The following is an 18732-nucleotide window of genomic DNA, read 5'->3' as shown; positions in this document are numbered from 1 at the left end:
TCCCAAATCATCTTCCCAATCAGAAGAAAATGAAATAAAATTATATCCTCGGAATATTTAAAAAGGTCCAATTATATTGCACAAACAATATTAAAACGTATATGATTGGAGCGCAGCCCATGAAACTAACTTCTTTTGGATTTGGGTCTGATATGCTCGGGCTTTTCATACCCTCGTTGCAAGGGTTTCGCTCTCAGCTGCGCCCAAGTTGTTTCCACCGTCTTCCAAGTTTCGTTCTTTCCATCAGACAGCGTTTGTTCAGGAAAGTGCGGCTAATTTTCCCACAGGTCAGCTTTTTCGCTGCACAATCCAGTGCAGTTTTGGTAATGTTGCCTCGATTTTTCAATATTGATTTTCTGTAATTGTCTAGAGAGTGTTGGCATAAGTGTGTTTTAAAATTGTTATAGCTCAATTAATAGTGTAATAATTGTAAAAGACTTTCGGAGTATCTTTTTCCTTAAAACCCATCTTTTCGTCTAGGGTTTGCCAATGGATATGGGAAAGGTTTTTGTTCGTTGAATGCAGTATAGCCATTTATTTAGTAGGATTAGCGCTGGTTTTCACAATGGTTTTTGTCAGCATTATCGTAGTTCAGATTTCGTTCTCGAAGCGAGGTCTATTTTCATGATATTCGTCCTATTTTTGATGGATTTTATGGTTTTCTTGTTAGGTTTTGACGCGGTCAGGTTGTTGGTTTGCTTTTTATTATTTCACCGGTTCGAATGCTGCATAGTGTTTTTCGATGTCTGTGTCAGTGTTTAGTGACGACATGGAACAGTTTATTTAAACACTATTTTAACTCTTCGTTAACATTTTCTTTTTTGAGCTGCCGAGGATCATGGCTTAAACACTCGCCTATGCTTGATCTAACATTTCTCAGGAAAGCGCATCATTATCTGAAAATTCGGGTAAATGGATGAGAATATTGCAAATTTTACGATTCCAATATCTGTATAAAGTAAAACCTCATGCCTATTCCTTCGTTCCTTTATCTGATTCCAAATGACATCCTCTTATGCAGGCTCCAAGTAATAATTTGTAATGGCAAATCTATGTTAACAATATAGACATAGAAACTTAAAAAGAATCATGACTGCCATGATGAAAATTGGAAGTAATTGACAACAATACTGTAGTATATATAAGACCACATATGAACACCAGAGAAAGTCTTTCGTAGAGGCAGAAACTGTATAGAGGCAAAGATGGTCATAACTTGAACAACAACTTGATCACATAAATTTAGACATGCAATTGGTTGACTGGCATTAACTGAGAAAGGCTTGGAGAAGAGAGTGGCTATTTTGTACTTTGGAGGCGGTTGAGGCAGGATTGCACTTCATTGTGTACTGCTCTGCCTATAATCACATCTGGGCCAAGTGAGACAGGATTGCACTTCACTGTGTACTGCTCTGCCTATATTTAAATCTGGGGCAGTTGAGGCAAGATTGCTCTTTATTGTGAACTGCTCTGCCTATAATTATATCTGGGTGAAGTACTATCATACCTCAAAGGTTGATTCTACCCCTTCCCACTTTGAATAGGCAAGAGTTGGATAAGTTTGAATGGAAATTAATGATAGAAGGTCTACTATATGAAAATAATTAAGGAGGGCTGAAGAGAGTGTCAATTTTTCTTTTTGGAGGTTGTTGAGGTAGAGTGACACCTCACTTGTATTGCTCTGCCTATAGTAACATTTGGGGCAAGTTAAATTTGTACAAGTTAAATTTGTACTTCAGAGGTTTGTTCCACTGTTACCACTTTGAAGAGGCAATACTTGCAAAATTGGATAAGTTTGAATGGAAATTAGTCTCAGTTACAGGATTCTCCGGCCCAGTGCCTGGATGTGGAAGTGGATGCATTTGGAGTTGGGGGCGGAGACAGATGTATAGTGAAGCTCACAGGCAGCGTTACAGCTCCCTGTGGATTCATGTCCAAGCACATCCATAGGGAGCTGTAACGCTCCCTGTGAGCTTCTCTCAGCCCTTATGTTATATAATATAAACATAATCTTGAATTACATGATATATGGTTTCCTTTAATAAGGGGATATTCAGTTTTGACAAGGTAATACAGGATAGTACAATGCAAGAAACAGGAACTGTGCTACTGGTACTATGTGATAAAATAACAGTAGAAAAGAGAAGGAAGAAAGGAGTAGATCCAAGTAAATAAAAATAATATGTTAAGGTTGATGGATGAGCTGTGCAAGGCAGCAAATCAAGTGACATTACGGCTTCATGAACTATTTCTAGTGCTGTTGCAAAACCAACATGCTTGCTCTCCAAGTTTCCGTCTTGTGAAGACAGATTTATTTGGATAAGAACTAGAGACATTAAGAATGTGGAGTAAGAGAATTTACTTTTAGTTAACAAAAAAGAAGAAAGTCAAAGAAATTGGAGAGGATGGAGAGGATAGGCCCAGGGAACATCCTTTTATTGTCAAGGAACTAGGAGAACTAGTGTGGCAAAATAAAAATTCCCTAAATTATTTGTTTAATCTAGTGTTACCTTGGGACACGTCCGCTGTATATTTTCAGCTGCCTTTGTCCCGAAAACATCTTGGAGTCTTGGGGACACCTAGGGGACTTTGACTTTGACTTCTAGAACAAATTAGACTTTGACTCTCAAAGCAACAAAAAATTGGCATATGAATTCTGCTGATTCAGTATTCCAACACTTTTTTGGCCAATATTAGGTTTCAACAATTTACCATATACTTGCATAAATGAGTAAACTGAACATTAAAGTACACAACACAATGAAAGCCATAACACCATCATTTGTTAACTAGGGAAACTTTGGCCAAGGGAAAACCCTAGTGGGCATGGTAGTACAAGATAATGTAATAATCCAAAATACTCTGTTAGGAGTCTTTTACATACATTTAGTACATCAATCCTTGTTAGAGGCCTCAACCCTGTTAGGACTTGTAATATAAAAGGAGTTCACTGCTCATACAATGGTTTATAATCTATATAAGAGATTGATTCTGTACCAAAATTGACTAGACTGATATCTTCAATATCCGATTAGTCCTTTTGTGTTCCTTGCATCTGATCATGCCCAACAACATCTGATTGCATCTGATTAGCAAAACATACATAAAGCTCACGTAACATAATCATAGCATTGTATATCTTCGCATGTCCAAAATGCCTTCTTATATACCCTCTTGTTTATCCTATATAGTCAATGTGATAGCAAAACTTGTAGACATATCCAAAACTTATTGTCACAACTTACTAACTGAGAGTTAACATCTATGATGTTGTCACTACATTGCCAAGTAATTGAATTGACAAGGCAATTCAATTCCTTAGCCACAATATCCCCTCTCTGCCATATATTTTGACTCTGTGATAATAACACGTCTTCATGCTTTCCAACCAAAACTCATGCCAATTGTTATAATAATACCAGTGAGCGTGAATACATCATCTACATTCTCTATTGTATCATATTTCAAAATTGTGACAATTATATTGCTTCAGTGAAGCTTGCTGTCTAAAATTGTACCTCTACTGATTGAATTCCTGTGTTGTTGTAAGTGGCCCCATCAAAATTTATCTCATGGCACCCCTTTTTTAGGCTTTTCCCAACTTACCTTCTTCATACACTTGTTTACAGTCTTCTCAACAACAGCTCCACAACTTGCATTGATCTTTATTTCTCGGCAGCTTGCTTGAATTCGATTATCTCCTAAAGTCTAAGGAACTTGATTATGTAGATGAGAAGTTGCAGCCCCCACAACTTCCTCAATCATATGATTAATCCTTATATTTTAATCTCTCAGAAGATGCATTTTTGTCTTATTTTTTTGTAATCAAATAACTTGCACAATAGAAGAGATAATATGAAATATTCTACAAAAACTTTATGATAACTGAGGGTCCGTTTGGTTCGTGGAAGATGACAGGAATTGGCTTTTTCAAAACCCAGATTTGAAAATTTGTGCGTTTGATTGAAAATTTGCAAAATGGAATTAGCATACGCGACTTCCAATGTTGCCTCAAAACCAAGTTTTCCAAATTCCTACTAGCAAGCAGGAATTGAAAATCAAAACCTGGTTTTGTTTTTTAAGGAGTGTAAAAACAATAGATTGGACTACTTTTTGAAATTTGCCTTCAACTCCAAGTTTACACACTTCACACGCATCTTCTGAGGGAAACAAACAGTTTCAGTAAAATCCCAAAAATCGGAATGAAGATATGCAAAACCTTGATTTGGCTAAACCAAGGTTTGTAGAAATTCGGGTTTTTTAAATTCCACGAACCAAATGGACCTTAAGAGTAATAGGCCACTTCAAGGGGGCAACCTCCAAATACCTCCAATGAGAACACATTTCGCAATATGAACTTGAAATAAGACTCACAACCTTCTATATATACCTAATTATGCTTAGGCTGAATAGACACAACCCTATATAACACCTAGGCCGACTTACCTACCTAAATAATAATATAATAATGATAACATAACTTAATTAAGGATTAAGATAGCCACAAGTTGACTATTCATAACCCTATATACACCAATATTAAGGGTGTAGCATGCCCCCTCTCTTCAAAGAAGCATTGTCCACAATGCTAACCAAGTGTGGATTCTTTTGAATGAACTCATCCTCCCATGTGGCCTCTTCAACTAGTAAATTCTTCCATTGGATGAAATACTAGGTGAGGGTTCTATTCCTTAGGTTGTTCATGCATGTTTGAAGAATACACTCTGGTTCCAAAATTATTCTTCCTTCATCAAGCTCTGGTAGTACTGTTTGAGTAGGAATTTTCTGCTCAATTACCTTCTTCAAACAAGAAACATGAAAAACTGGATGTATCTTCGTTGCTGGTGGCAACTCTAGCTTGTAGGCAACACTAACAATCTTTTGCATGACTTGGTATGGTCCATATTATCTTGGAGACAACTCATTATTCTTTTTTTTTTTTGCTTCATTGAGATTTGTTTATAAAGCTGCAATCTCAAGAAGACCCAATCCCCAACTTCAAAATTTCTTTCACTACAATGTTGGTTTGCCTGTTGTTTCATTCTATTTTTTGCCATAGCTAAATTCTCCTTGAGTCCTGAAAGTGCCTGTTGTTGATGAAGCAAGTGGTCCTCTACTACTTGAACTCTTGGTGACGCCTTTAATGATGATGTGATGGAAGGAGGATGATATCCATAAAGTGCCAAAAGTGGAGACATTTTTGATGAGCTATGAAAAGAAGAATTGTATCACCATTCTGCAAGAGGTAGCCAATCTACCCATTGAGATTGTTTCTTTGAATTGAAACAACGTAGATATCCTTACAAACATTTATTAACAACCTCAGTTTGCTCATTTGATTGAGGATGGTATGAAGAACTATGAGCCAATTGAGTACCCAAGCATGAGAATAAATCTTTTCAAAAGAGACTAGTAAAGATAGGATCACAATCACTGACAATAACCTTAGGCGTACTATGTAGCTTTTGATATTCTCAAAGAAAACTTTTGCCACTGTACTTGCTGTAAAAGGATGTGATAATGCAATGAAATGTGCATATTTAGTGAGGCGATCAACTACTACCATGATGACATTATGACCTTTGGATTTGGGAAGCCTTCTGATAAAGTCCATGGATACGTCTTCTCAATGCTAGCTAGGAATAGATAAGGGCTGTAAGAGACCTGGTGTCTTAATTGTTTCCCCCTTATTTCTTTGACAAACCAAACATTCGGCCACAAATTTTTGAACATCACCTTTTACCCCTTCCCAAAAAAAATCTTGCTTGACTCGATGATATGTCTTCAAAAATCCTGAACGACCACTAATGAGGAACTCATGTAGCTCTGTGAGAATCTTGTATTTAAGAGTGGAATTCTTGTAGAGATACAAGTGCTCTTTATACCAAAGAATAACCCCCTTTAGACAAAACTTATCTGAACTACAAAGATCATTTTTCACTTGTTGGATGAGATTACTTGTTGCAACATCATTTTGTCACTCTACTTTGGCTTCTACCACCCAATTTGCTTGTAATATTGAAAGGGCACACAATAAGGCTTCAACTTTTTCATCCTTCTTGGAAAGTGCATCGGCCATAGTATTTTCCTTCCCTTTCTTATCTACAGTCTCAAAGTCATATCCCAACATCTTAGTGACCCATTTTTGTTGCTATTCCGAAGATAGTCTTGTTCCAAAAAGTATTTTAGGCTATCATGATTTGTCTCAACCTTGAAGTGTCAACCCATTAATAAGGCCTCCAATTTTTAACTGCGTGAAGGATTGCTAGCATTACTTCTCATAAATAGGTTTGAGCTGATTTTTACCGTTTAATTGACGATTCTCAAAAGCAATTGGTCGACCTTCTTGTATGAGAATTGCTCTTATCCCATTTCCAGAAGCATCGCATTCCACAATGAATTCCTTTGTGAATTCCGGAGTGGCAAGCATTGGAGTTGTACACATAGCCTCCTTCAATTGCTCAAATGCTACATTAGCGGATTTATTCCAATGAAAATAATCCTTCTTCAATAGAGTGGTGAGAGGTGCTGCTATACGACAATAATTCTTCACAAATCTTCTATAGTACGCTGTTAATCTGAAGAAACCCCTCAACTTCTTAATGGTTTTTGGAATAGTACATTCCATGATAACCTTAATTTTGTTAGGGTCCACCTTTACTCTTTCATATGAAACTATGTGTCCCAAATACTCCACCTCCTTAAGACCAAAAACACATTTTGGATGACTTAGCATAGAGTTGATGATCTTTGAGTAATTGTAATGCTTGATCTACATGTTGCAAATATTCTTCCCAAGTCTTGCTATAAATCAATATATCATCAACGAACATTAACATAAACTTTCTCATGAACTTCTTCAAAATGGAATTTATCAAACTTTGGAATGTAGATGGTGCATTGGTAAGACCGAATGACATCACCAAAAACTCATAACGACCCTCATGAGTTTGCAGTGTTGTCTTACAAATATCTTCCCCCTTAATCGGAATTTGGTGATAACCCAATCTAAGATCTGACTTGGTAAAATACATAGCTCCATTTGATTCATCTTAACAAATCATCAATGATTGGATTAGGAAAGTTATCTTTAATGGTGTACTTGTTGAGCACTCTATAATCTAGACACATTCGCCAACTTTCATCCTTCTTACGCACCTTCACCACAGGCGAGGAGTTAAGAACTTTGGTTATGCCTGATAATTCCTGCCTCTAGCATTTCCTCAACAAATTTTTCTATCTCATTTTTTGTATGTGTGGGTACCTATAAGGCCTGATGTTTGGTGGCTGGCTCCTTGGAACTAGTTGTATGGCATGGTCATGATCCCTCTTAGGAGGAAGTCCTTTAGGCATATCTCCAAGAATCACTGAGTGATGATCATTTACTGCTTGTTTTATAGACTTCTAATGAACATAGTTGGGCTACAAATCCGCCCACTCCTTTCTTAAGCAACTTTTGCATTTGATGAGAGCTTATCATCTGTGGGGATTTTGCCTTCAACCCCCTTAGCTTCACTGCCTTTCCTTTTGATTGAAATCTCATGAATAGTTCTTGGAAGTGCATCTCAATTGTTCCCAATATAATAAGCCATTGTACTCCCAAAACAATATATGCTGCACCATGGATATGACATACATTGGGGTATCAAGTTGATAATCTCCCATGGATAATTTGATGCTATGACACTTCCTTGAACAACTAATTGTACCCTCATATGCAATCAAAACTTGAAACTCTGGGGTTGGATATAAAAAACAATTTAGAAGAGTTGCCAACTTTTTGTTGATGAAATTATGAGTACTAACTGAGTTGATCAACACTGTTACTTTTTGCTTCTTTAAGAAACCCACTACCTTCTGAGTTTGTGGTGTACTAAAACTTGAAAGTGCATGACAAGAAATGATTGGTTGAGAATCATGTGATTCCTCACTTGACTCTCTATACTCCTTTAATATGGGTTCATCCTCTTCTTCTTCACTTGGACCTTTAATATAGAACAATTTCTTTTCACTACATTTATGTCCTTGACTGTATTTGCTATCACAATTGAAACACATTTCTCCTCGATTTGTTGTGGAGTCAACCTAGTAGGTTGAGGAAGAGAAGGTGTTGAATATCCTTTTTCTCTTGTCACATTAGCCCCTTGCTTTCCAGGAATCAAGAACTTCTCCTCTACCTTGCGTGCCAATATAAAAGACTCATTTGCTGAGCTAGGACTAAACATGCGTACCTCATGTTGAATGTGATCCTTGAGACCACCAAAGAATAAATCGTTCAAGTTCTCCTTTGTAATTGTATCCACTCTTAAGGATATATTTTGGAATTTTTGAATATACGCCTCAACTAATCGTGTTTGTTGAAGCTTAGCAAGTTGGATAAAGAAGTTGTTTGTCACACTATTGCTATATTGTGCTTGGAGTTCTTTCATAAAAATTGACCATGATACGGTGAGACCCTTTTTGCTCCGATAAGTACAAAGCCAATAATACGAAATGAATTGATTTGGTTCTAGATATAAGGAAGCCATTGTGACTTTTTGTCCATTTGGGGTTTGATGTACTTAAAGAATACTCCATTTGGTTTATCCATGTTAGATGATCCTTACCATCAAACTTGTGCATCCGCCTTTGGAAAAAAATTCCTAGATCCCATAGGAGTATTAAAATTTGTGTCATTATTAGTGGACTTAAAAGTTACACCTTGATTGCTTAAGAACTCTTTCCTTGGTTCATTCGTATAGGCGCTTAACATGCTTCGTATATCTAATATATCTCCTCGTAGGTCACACATATCCCTGTTAACCTCTTCTTTGAACTTACCTATTCCCTCATTGGGATTACTAGCCTTTGTTGTTTCCCAATCTTTATAAGAGGATTTCCCAGTGTGGTAGCATTCTTTTTGCCTCTTGTTGGAGGCCCCGTCATGATGGAAACCAATATTTTTGAAATAAATCACACAAATGGAATGTTAATTCTCTGATTTTTTTTTTTTTTTACTATAATTTACTAGGACTAAGATACCCTTACTTAAAAAAATTCAAAAAATTAGCAAATTTACTGCCTTGAGAGCGAATTTTCCTAATTTTGCAATAACTTGCTTATTTTTGCTTCAATTTCTCCAAGCTTTGAAATGTAGGCTCCATTACTATGTATTCAAAAATCCAATACAAGTTATACTTCAATTCAGTAGGATGTGAGAGATATGTAGATCTCAATAAATTGTTTAGAAATAGTAATTCTGCAATAATTTGCTCAAATTTGCTCCAATTCCTATGAAATTTGGACTATAGCTTCTTTAATATGGTCTTCAAAAACCTTTTAAAAATCTTTAAAAAATTTGCTAAAATCTTAAAGTTACACTCTTCCCAAAATCACCTCCGATGTTGAGAAAAAATCTTGCCTCTATGGTGCCAAGATCATGCTCTGATACCGCTTGTAATGAAATAACTTGCACAATGGAAAAGATAATATGAAATATTCTACAAATACTTGATAATAACTGAGAGTAATAGGCCACTTCGAGGGGGCAAGTTCCAAGTATCTCCAATGAGAACACACTTTACAATATGATCTTGAAATAAGTCTCACAACCTCCTATATATACCTAATTATGCTTAGGCTGAATAGACACAACCCTATATAACACCTAGGCCGACCTACCTACCTAAATAATAATATAATAATGATAACATGACTTAATTAAGGATAAAGATAGCCACAAGTTGACAATTCATAACCCTATATACACCAATATTAAGGGCGTACCAAAATTCTTCTATTGCGCTCTTTCCATAATTCTCAAACAAGATTGAAGGGCTGACAACTCAAACACATTATAGCATTGATTTCTTCTGATTTATGACTTAGCTATCTAATACTGTCCTTAAAGAGTTTTTTAGAGGACCATGCCAACCTAATTTGGACTTGAGCTTATTCTTGCAATCTGCGTCTACTTGACAATTTAAAAATAAATGATCTGGATTCTGCATCTTCTTCATGTTCTTCACACGACACATCTAGTCGGTTCACAGATTCAAAATCTCTTTCTCCTCTCATCGGTTAATATTCTTTCGTCGACTGCAAGCCATGTGGAAGATCCTGCCTTTGAAAAATAATCTTTGCGGCAAAAGAATTTTATTGGCCATTTTTCATCCTCAACAGTCCCATCTAAAATCTGAAAGCCTATCTTCTACTCCTTTTTGCTGCACACCACTCAATCTTGTCTTCCCTTTGAGTAATCAAGACTTTCCTATTCTGAAACAAAGTTAATATTAAATCTGTTTGCTGATCTGTGTGTCCTAAACCCTCTACACTTTTCCACACCCATTCATGACCAACTTCACTTTTTCCTAACCCCATTCATGTCCTAAACCCTTGACTGCGATGGTGGCTTTTTTTGTTGCTGCTGTAAGGCTTATTCTGCTTCTTTTGATCTGTTGTGCAAAGTACAATGGGAAGAAACAACCTGCCAGTTTCATGTCATGGTTCTCTGTGGCACTCTTTGGTTTGGTGGATGCTGCATTTTTTCTAGTGCTCACTTTTATTTGTTTTATAACTTTCATTTGGCACCTTCAGTCTGGCATTGAAAAACCAATTGATGTATTACTCTTGAAACTTGTAGTCGCTGCCTCTGATGAGTCCAAGGAAGACATCTAATGCATTAAGGAACTCTTCTTGCTTGGAATGCAGCGCTGATATCATTAAACTTTGTTGTAGTTCTAAATAATCACTTACTTTATCTCCCCACCTTTGTAAATATAGGTTCCTGAGATCTTGAAGCTTTGTTGTATTCTTCTAAGTTTGGAGTACATTCCAGGAGTCATCCCAGAACATAGCATTACGACGGTTTCCAACTTGCCAAGTAAAATGGTTAATGATAACAGACTTTCATTCAATTATACAATTCCAGATTACAGACTCTTTGCACGGATTTAGAATTGTCAAAATCCTGTTGCCTTTGTCACTATCTAGACACATAGCCTTCATCACCTCTATCCTCAATAATTCAGGATTCTAATATATGCTCCAAGCTAACTTCTCTCCCAAAGCTTCATTCATCAATTGCCAATCTTTGATGTCCGCCCTGTCATTTTACTTAGCATTACAAATTTTATTCCAAGCAAGAAGAGGAAGTTTATCTTCTTCAGTAGCCCAGTTTCAAAAGAATTTACACATTCCTTCACTCATCATTTTAATAACCTTTCTTGGAATCTTAAAGTACATAATAGAAAAATAGGAATTGTTGAAATCACCTATTTGAGCTAAAAGATTCTACCTGCTGAACTGAGCCATTTGCCTTTCCAACCATCCATTTGCTTAAAAAACTATAAATGATATGCTTCCATAACTTAGATTTGCATGCACCTTCAAAAAGGGAGATTCCCATGTATTTTCTTGGTCGGCTACCAATCCTCATTCCTAGAGTTATACTCGGGAACACATGGACTAATCAGGAAGACACCACCATCTTAATGGGTAAAAAATGGCCGCTACACATTTAGAAGAGAGTGGGGTGACATGAATGTCCACTATGCATTAAATGCATCTCTCTGCCTAGAATAGCCTATGTTTGCTTGTGCCATTTGAATGCTTGGAATCCGCCCATTAGTGTCACCAAGTTCTCCACACTACCACTTGGCACTGATTCCTGTTTGAATTCCAGGACCACCATTGTGTGTTCAGGTTTGCTCAAGCTATCCTCCCAATTCGGTAACAAGTCCCGATTTGTGTGCATGACATTTGAGAAAATAGAGTTCACAAAATCATCCCTCGTGAAGTAATTCATTTGTAAGAACTCTTCCACTTTCCTCATTATGCTGTCTACTATTATTTCATTCTTTACCAATCTTTTTGATAACAAGGACTCAACTGTGTTAGAGATACCATACTAGATATTTTTGGCTACCCCGTTTACTCAAGTGGATTCCCCACTGAAATGTTCAAACATTTCCTTGGCATGATCACTATGCTATACCATTGAGTAAATTCATGTACTCTTCTTCCCTAACAACTCCATCAATCAATATTTGTTTGGGAGTCTCCATCAAATCCTGCAAGTCTAAGATGACCTCATCTTGATAAATATGCTCGTCCTTCTATAACTCATCCCTGTAATGTATCCTAGAAAGAACAACTAGTGCCCTTTCATGAATTTGCACTAAGTCCTTAGCATGCTCGTATGCCTCCTTCTAAATGTCCTCTATTCAAACTTTTGCAGCTTGAGAAATATGTCTAATCCTATCTATAGCATCTACTGATTCAGCTGAAATAACTGGAAGAGGGGTAAAGGTTGGACCTTCTCTCATAAGATGAGGTAGGCAATTTATGTATTCACACAAGGCTTTCATCTTGCCTTCTTGCTTCTAATATATCTCTTTTAGTTTCTTCATCTTGTCTTTCATTGGATGTGTATAATCATCAAAATCTTTGATAACTTGCTCTCAAAAGTCATAGCCTAGATCAATTTTTGTCACATTGTACGCATTTAGAGAAATTTGATCCTTTGTCTAATTGACTAGTGGTGTTGCAAACTGCAAAAATTTGGTTCTAGATTCCCTTCTAACGACTTTTGCAAATTTCTTAGCTTTTCCTTTCTCTTTTGATTGGTTGACCCAGCTCAGGATTTCTTGCAATTCAATTGTCGGGTCAATCTCTTTTGCCTTTACCATTTTGGAACAACAACATTTGGAGCATTTTAAGTTGTCAACTGCTCTTGCCTCTATTGTAGGCTTTTTTGCTTCTTCCTCAAGAACCTCTTCTTCCATCATCTCACTTGTTAAAATTGTGCTGAAACCTTCCTTTGTTGCAGCAACTTGCTCTCCATTTCCTCCTTGTACAATCTTTTGATAGGCGTTGATGCTTTCTCTACCTGCATCGGTTTGGCCATTTGATCCTCTTTTTGTGCTCTTCTGCTTGTCACTACTTCCCTTGTCCAACTAGGAGAGGATGAAGCATTCCCTAATCTATGTCTCTTTTGTTGAGTTTTTTCAATATGAAGATCCAACCTACCTCTTAGTTGCATTTCTTGAGCAACATATTTCCCTTTTCTTTGTTCAACACTTCCTGATTTGATTTTTCAATCTTCTAGTCTCCTCTCGCAATTTCTGATGACCCATTAACTTATATGTTGAACTTTCCTTTGACACTTTCAAGTTGTCAAATTGTCAGTCAACCCACCTTTTTGTGAAATCCAAAATTGGTGTAGATAATGTATTGATATTATGATTTCTCCTTCTTTGGCCAATCGTAAGGATGTATGGTCTTTTCCTTCTAGGTCATATACCTTTTGGATCATGTTTAGTTGGAACTGGGAGCTCATTCCTGTTTCAATTTCGTTTTCATCTAGAACATTAGCCCATAAATTTGCAAGGTGCAATTTGTGTTTATATTTTGCACTTGTGACCACTTTGATTTTGTTGTAAGGATCATAATTTGGCCTTATCGAAAAAGGCAACAGATGGAAAAAAATACAGCTCGAGATCTCTTGGCTGCCTTCAAACATGGGCACATTTTAACGTATCTTCTCTTATGGAAATTGGGATTTCTAGCCACAACTTCCTCTTTCCGTTTAGAGTTTTATCATAAACTATCAGTTGTTGAGTGATTTCCAATAGGACCATTTTATAAGTGGGATACCCAGGAGTTTATATGGACGTGCGGAAAATTCTTGATATTTGATGTAGAAGAAGGTAGGGAACTAGATGAACCAAGCTCCATACTCCACCAATTTCATTGTCTTGATTGATAATTTCATATGAAGTCTCTTTTGTAGAGTCTTGACAATGCACCTTGCAAAAGTCGTTGATTCTGACACAACCATCCTTGGCATGCAAATGCAACAGAGGATAGCACTTCTGCAACTTTATGTGTTGAACACCACTTCTTATCATCATGCCTTGGGGTTTTCATTCATTTTTTATCACTTAAACCTCATCATGCATGTTTTAAAACTTCAAATTTGATTCTCATTCAAGTGGGGAAATTCCACTTTTAAGTGGAAGTACATTTGCTCAAGTTTTGAATTTTAACATTAGGTGGAAATGAAGCAAATTCAAGGTCAGGATTTCATCGTTTAGGTGGAAATCACTTTGATAAATAGGAATTTTCAATTTGGACTTAAAATTCTTTATTTTCACCTTTTTCATTCTATGTTGCATTGCAAAATTCCATTGTTCTTTATCATTTTGTCACAATTCCTTTGAAATTCCCCATTCAAAGACTTGAATATCTCTTGGATTTCAACTTGCTTCATTTCCTTTCTTTGTTCAATTTCACATTAGACATAATATCTATAGGTTGGGATTCCTAGTTTTCAGTGGAAATGGAACAACGTGGTTAGAGATCAAAGTTTAAGGTGGAAATCAAGATACAAGAAGGGGAGAAATTCACCTTTTTGGTGGAAATGAAAATCCTTGAACAAACTTTAGACTTTTAGCTAGAAATAGAGAAGCAAAATTGACTTTTTGATGGAAATATGAAAAAAAATCAAGTTTTAGGTTGAATAGAAGTGGCAATTTGTTTTTAAGGTGGAAATGATGGTGAAAACTTTATTTTAAGCCAAAATTCCAAGGGTTTTTCATCATTTATTTTGAATTCTTCTTGGTTCCGTTTTTAATTTGAAATTTCATATCTCCTTATCTAGCAAAATTTGAATTTTTATTCTACAATATTTTCACCTTATTTTCACATTCAACACTTTGTTTGCAATCTTGACATCCTTTTGCTATTTTTATACTTCGAAATTTTTACAATTTCATCCTCAATTTCAATCTTTCACAATCACAACATATCAACTTCATACTTCTTTCATAAATTGATCAATATTCCACGTGGACTTAACAAGATACCACAAGTCTTCCCAAGGGCTTAGGAGACTAAGAGACCAAAAAATTGCCAAGCTAAGCAAAACTAATTGATGCCTATGACAAACAAAGCTAGCAAGCTGGAAAAAGGAGGGGTCCCCATTTGTAATGGGATGTGTGTGTTTACATTACAATGCCATCTAACTGCAAAATCTATTTGATACAATTGGGGTATCACCTTTTAAGGTCATTGTGATTCTCAAGGTTATTGTGATTTTCAATAATGCATAGCAAATTTAAAATTAGTAAGTTTGTATCTACTTGAAAGTTTTATTGCTGGGTGAGTTTAATCACCAAGTGTCCGCTAAAAAAATTTAGCTGAGTTTTTGGTGAAAACTCAACGATTTTGTAGTAAAAACTTGGCTTCATAAAGAAGGCAAAGATGTGTCAAAAATAATCTTAATTTTTTTCAGGTTTAAAATATCCCTTCAATCGTTGGGTTTTTTATCATATCTAATACCTTGTGCAACTTATCATTTTTGCCCTCAAATCCATTAGGGTCTCCACTCCAAACCCGACCTAGTTAGTGGGATCTCTTGTTGTATAAGAAATTCAATTACAATGAGGGGTTTGGGATTGGACCACAAATTTGAGAAATTTAGATAATTAATTTTTATCACTATCATAATATTATTGATGAAATATCATAATATCAATTTGCAAGTTTCAAGTTTTGATTATTAGAAATTTAGAACCCGTCCTAAGGTTTGAACTAGAATAGGGAAGAGGAAGATGCAAAATTTTGTAATATGCAATTTCTGAATTATGTTGAATTATGATGATATTCAAAGGCAATGATCATAAATTCGTGATCTTTGAGAGTGAACTATTATATTAGGATTCTGTATGAGGATGCAATTTTGTACTCAATTTGTCATTCAAGAATCGAATCAATCAAATTTAATAGAAAAGACTTTTGTATTCATTTATGGACTCATTGGATAAATCTTGTAATTAAATTTTGCAAAAAGAAATAGTGTTTCTACTAAAATTTAAGTAATGGTTTAAGTTGTCAAGTTTTTACTAAAATTGTTAAAGACTGAATGCATAGAAAAAGAGAATAATATTGCATTGAAAAGGGAATAATATTGCATTGACAATTAACTCTTAAATAGACTTTACAAACACTAATTATAACATAGTCTTAAGATAGACAAAATTGAAAAAAACTAAAAAGGAAGCCTAAATGATTGGTAACTAAGGTTCTAGAAGAACTAGTTAAATATAGCGAGATACTAAATGTATCAAAAAAATTCTAATACCTTTCCACCATAGTGGTCATTCTATCAACTACCCTGCAAAAGACAATACAAGTCTTACAGTCACAAATACTTAAGAACATGCTGTTGTTGCTTAGACCCTCCCTAGATCTATATAATGTTAATGACCAAGAGTAGTCTAGAAAAATGCACCAAAGAAGGTGGTTCCGTTCTTTAGAATGGTGTGCAACAAGAGAGTATATCATCACAAAACATTCAACTTGATAATGGATAACCAAACTGTCCTTTCCCGTAGACAGAGACACATACTGAGAACAACTACCACAATTTTGATGGAAAATGGGCAATCCTCCGAACTGTTGTTGATGAGCAGGATGCCCAAAAACAGATTGCAAGATACCATGATTTGAAGTGAACAAAGCATTGTTTTTTGAAAAACAGTAAAAAACCTTGAAATAACATCTCATGCGAATGTCACATATTATAGAAAGTAGAAATGATTTTTGCGGAGAAAAATCAACCAAAAAAAACATGATTTTTGACATGAAAAATCAATTAGAACCAAACATAAGTGGAGATATTGGTCAAAGAATATGAAATTCCGTTTGAGGGAAAAACGGTAAAACCTAATTGTTTTTTATAAGGGAAAAAACAGTAACCATAATTGCACTAAACACTCTAATTCTTTGAAGATGCTAGAGGTTTACCTGATTCTTTCTGCCGGCAGATTTGAGATGTACTTGTGTTATTGTATGTGGCTTGTGCTAGAAGGCCACTTGTTCAAAAGAGAAGAAACTTACACTACTTTTAAATTGTTGCTTCCATTTATGCTGTTGCAGAAGTTTATTGTAGAGATCAGAGAATGTTAGAGCAACACTAATAGAAATGACATTGAGTGTCTCTATGAAGTGCTTGTAGGATCAGGGCAGACTTCTCACTGCAATCACTTTCATATCTTCCTCCATCTTGTGGCCAATAGCCTCTAATTGGTTAGGCAAAACCTTGATTTTCAACAGATGTGCCTAGATAGTTGTCTTCTCATCCATCATGGAAAAGAAAACTAATTCTTCAGAAAAGAAAGCATGACTCGTCATGTGTCTCATTAAGATTCTTCAAGATGTCCCAGATTTCATTAATTGTTTTACTGGAAGATACCTAAGGGAGTTGAGCATCTATAATTGAAAGTTTGAGTAGCATTACAACTTCTCAGTTACGTTCATCCCATTTATCTTGATTCGTCTAAACTTCTCAGATGTTGTAACTATGCCCTCTTCTTCCGACCCTTAGGTGCTTTCCTGTTTCCTTCCTTTCTTTGCACATTACATTCACCCCTTTCTCTTGGGTCGCTCTGATCTCTAACAAGCCTAGGCTCAGTGTCTTTTTCCCACAGGTCTCTTGCTCTCCTACTTCTATTCGCTGTTTCTCTTCACAGGCTTGCACATTATTCTCTGCGCCTCCTTCTAACCACATGCCAATCTCTTTTTATACCTCCCTTTTCTCCAATCCTTCTCTTATAATCTATTCATCCTCTCTATTGATTACTTCTTCATGTTAACTTCTCTACAGAGAGAGAATTGAATTCAACAACTATTAATTGCCAGACCTTTCTTTCTTCAGTTTTGGCATTACTTATTGCTTTCAAGAATGAGCTGTTGTCATGTGCACCAGTACTGACCACATGGTTTCTGTTTAAGCTAGGAAGTTCCTGAAACCGTTTCAACAAATCTGTCTCATGAATAATTGGCAATCAAGGATCTTTTCACCAAGCCCACGGTTAGATTGGCTATGTACTGGACACGTAGCTATGAACACACCAGATAGAACAGTATGTGAAAGACCAAGTTCCGTCAGCATTTGAAATATTCATTGGCATCGTATGTAGTATCGTAAGGGGCAATCTGTAAACTGTCTGAGATGCTCCTGCATTAGGTCCTGAGCCTTGAACAGTTGGAAGGTTTTTTAGGCCAGTTTATGCCGTCATAGGTATTTTAAAGAATTGGTGTTTTGGGTACAGGTATTGCTCATGTGTATCAGATGAGGTGACTGTAGTTGTTTTCATTAGTTGTTGTGTATGTATTTGTAGGGCAAACATGCTTTTTGTTTGCATGTTTTTGTGAAGTTTCTTCCTTGTTTTGTGTTGTAATGTTTACTTTGTTGTTTTGTTCTTCCAAGCTTTGTGTTTTTTGTTGGAGTTATCATTAAAATGTCTAGAATTGCTCATATATATTACATGCGGGAATAATTGTTGTCATCGCTAGTTGTCGTGTGTGTTAGTAGGCCAATTATGTTTTGTGTTTGCATTTTTTTGTGTAGTTATATTCTTTGTTTTGTGTTGTAATGTTTAATTTGTTATTGCTGTATATTTCTAACCTATGTATTTTCTGATAGAAATATGATTAAATTGTCTATAATTGTTTCAATGAGTGACACAATTATAATTCAAGTTCTTACTTATACTCTTAAAGTCATAGACTGAAGTGCTATTCTTAATGCTTTTATTTGCAGGCTTAATAGTTGAAGGAAAAGTTGCAGTGGCTATTGTGGCATCACTTTTATGTCCTAAGCTGGTTCTGACAAATTATGCAAATATTCTTAGATTAGATATTAGTGTAAGTTGTACTGGCTCTGAAGACATTTTATTGGACAATTTA

General features: G+C 35.8%; 1 protein-coding gene and 1 long non-coding RNA gene across 3 annotated transcripts in view; both read left to right on the top strand.

Moving 5' to 3' along the window:
- The first annotated feature begins 69 nt into the window (after positions 1 to 69).
- On the top strand, positions 70 to 18668 carry LOC149547089 (uncharacterized). Its single transcript, XR_016353832.1, has 2 exons — positions 70 to 287; positions 18587 to 18668. It is a non-coding gene; the product is annotated as an uncharacterized LOC149547089 (long non-coding RNA).
- ATSRL1 (PRP38 family protein) overlaps positions 18605 to 18732 on the top strand; it is a 41044-nt gene continuing 40916 nt past the window's right edge. The window contains exon 1 of one of the 2 annotated variants that reach the window (XM_089791502.1): positions 18605 to 18690. The gene's annotated coding sequence lies outside the window, so the exon portion shown is untranslated. The remainder of the gene's footprint in view (positions 18691 to 18732) is intronic. The other variant, XM_089791501.1, reaches the window with a different exon arrangement.

The sequence above is a fragment of the Cupressus sempervirens genome, chromosome 7, assembly GCF_028749045.1.
Source record: "Cupressus sempervirens isolate cs-2001-9-10 chromosome 7, ASM2874904v1, whole genome shotgun sequence".
NCBI lineage: Eukaryota > Viridiplantae > Streptophyta > Pinopsida > Cupressales > Cupressaceae > Cupressus > Cupressus sempervirens.
The sequence above is the reverse complement of the archived record's forward strand: the minus strand, read 5'-3'. Positions and strand labels throughout refer to the sequence as shown.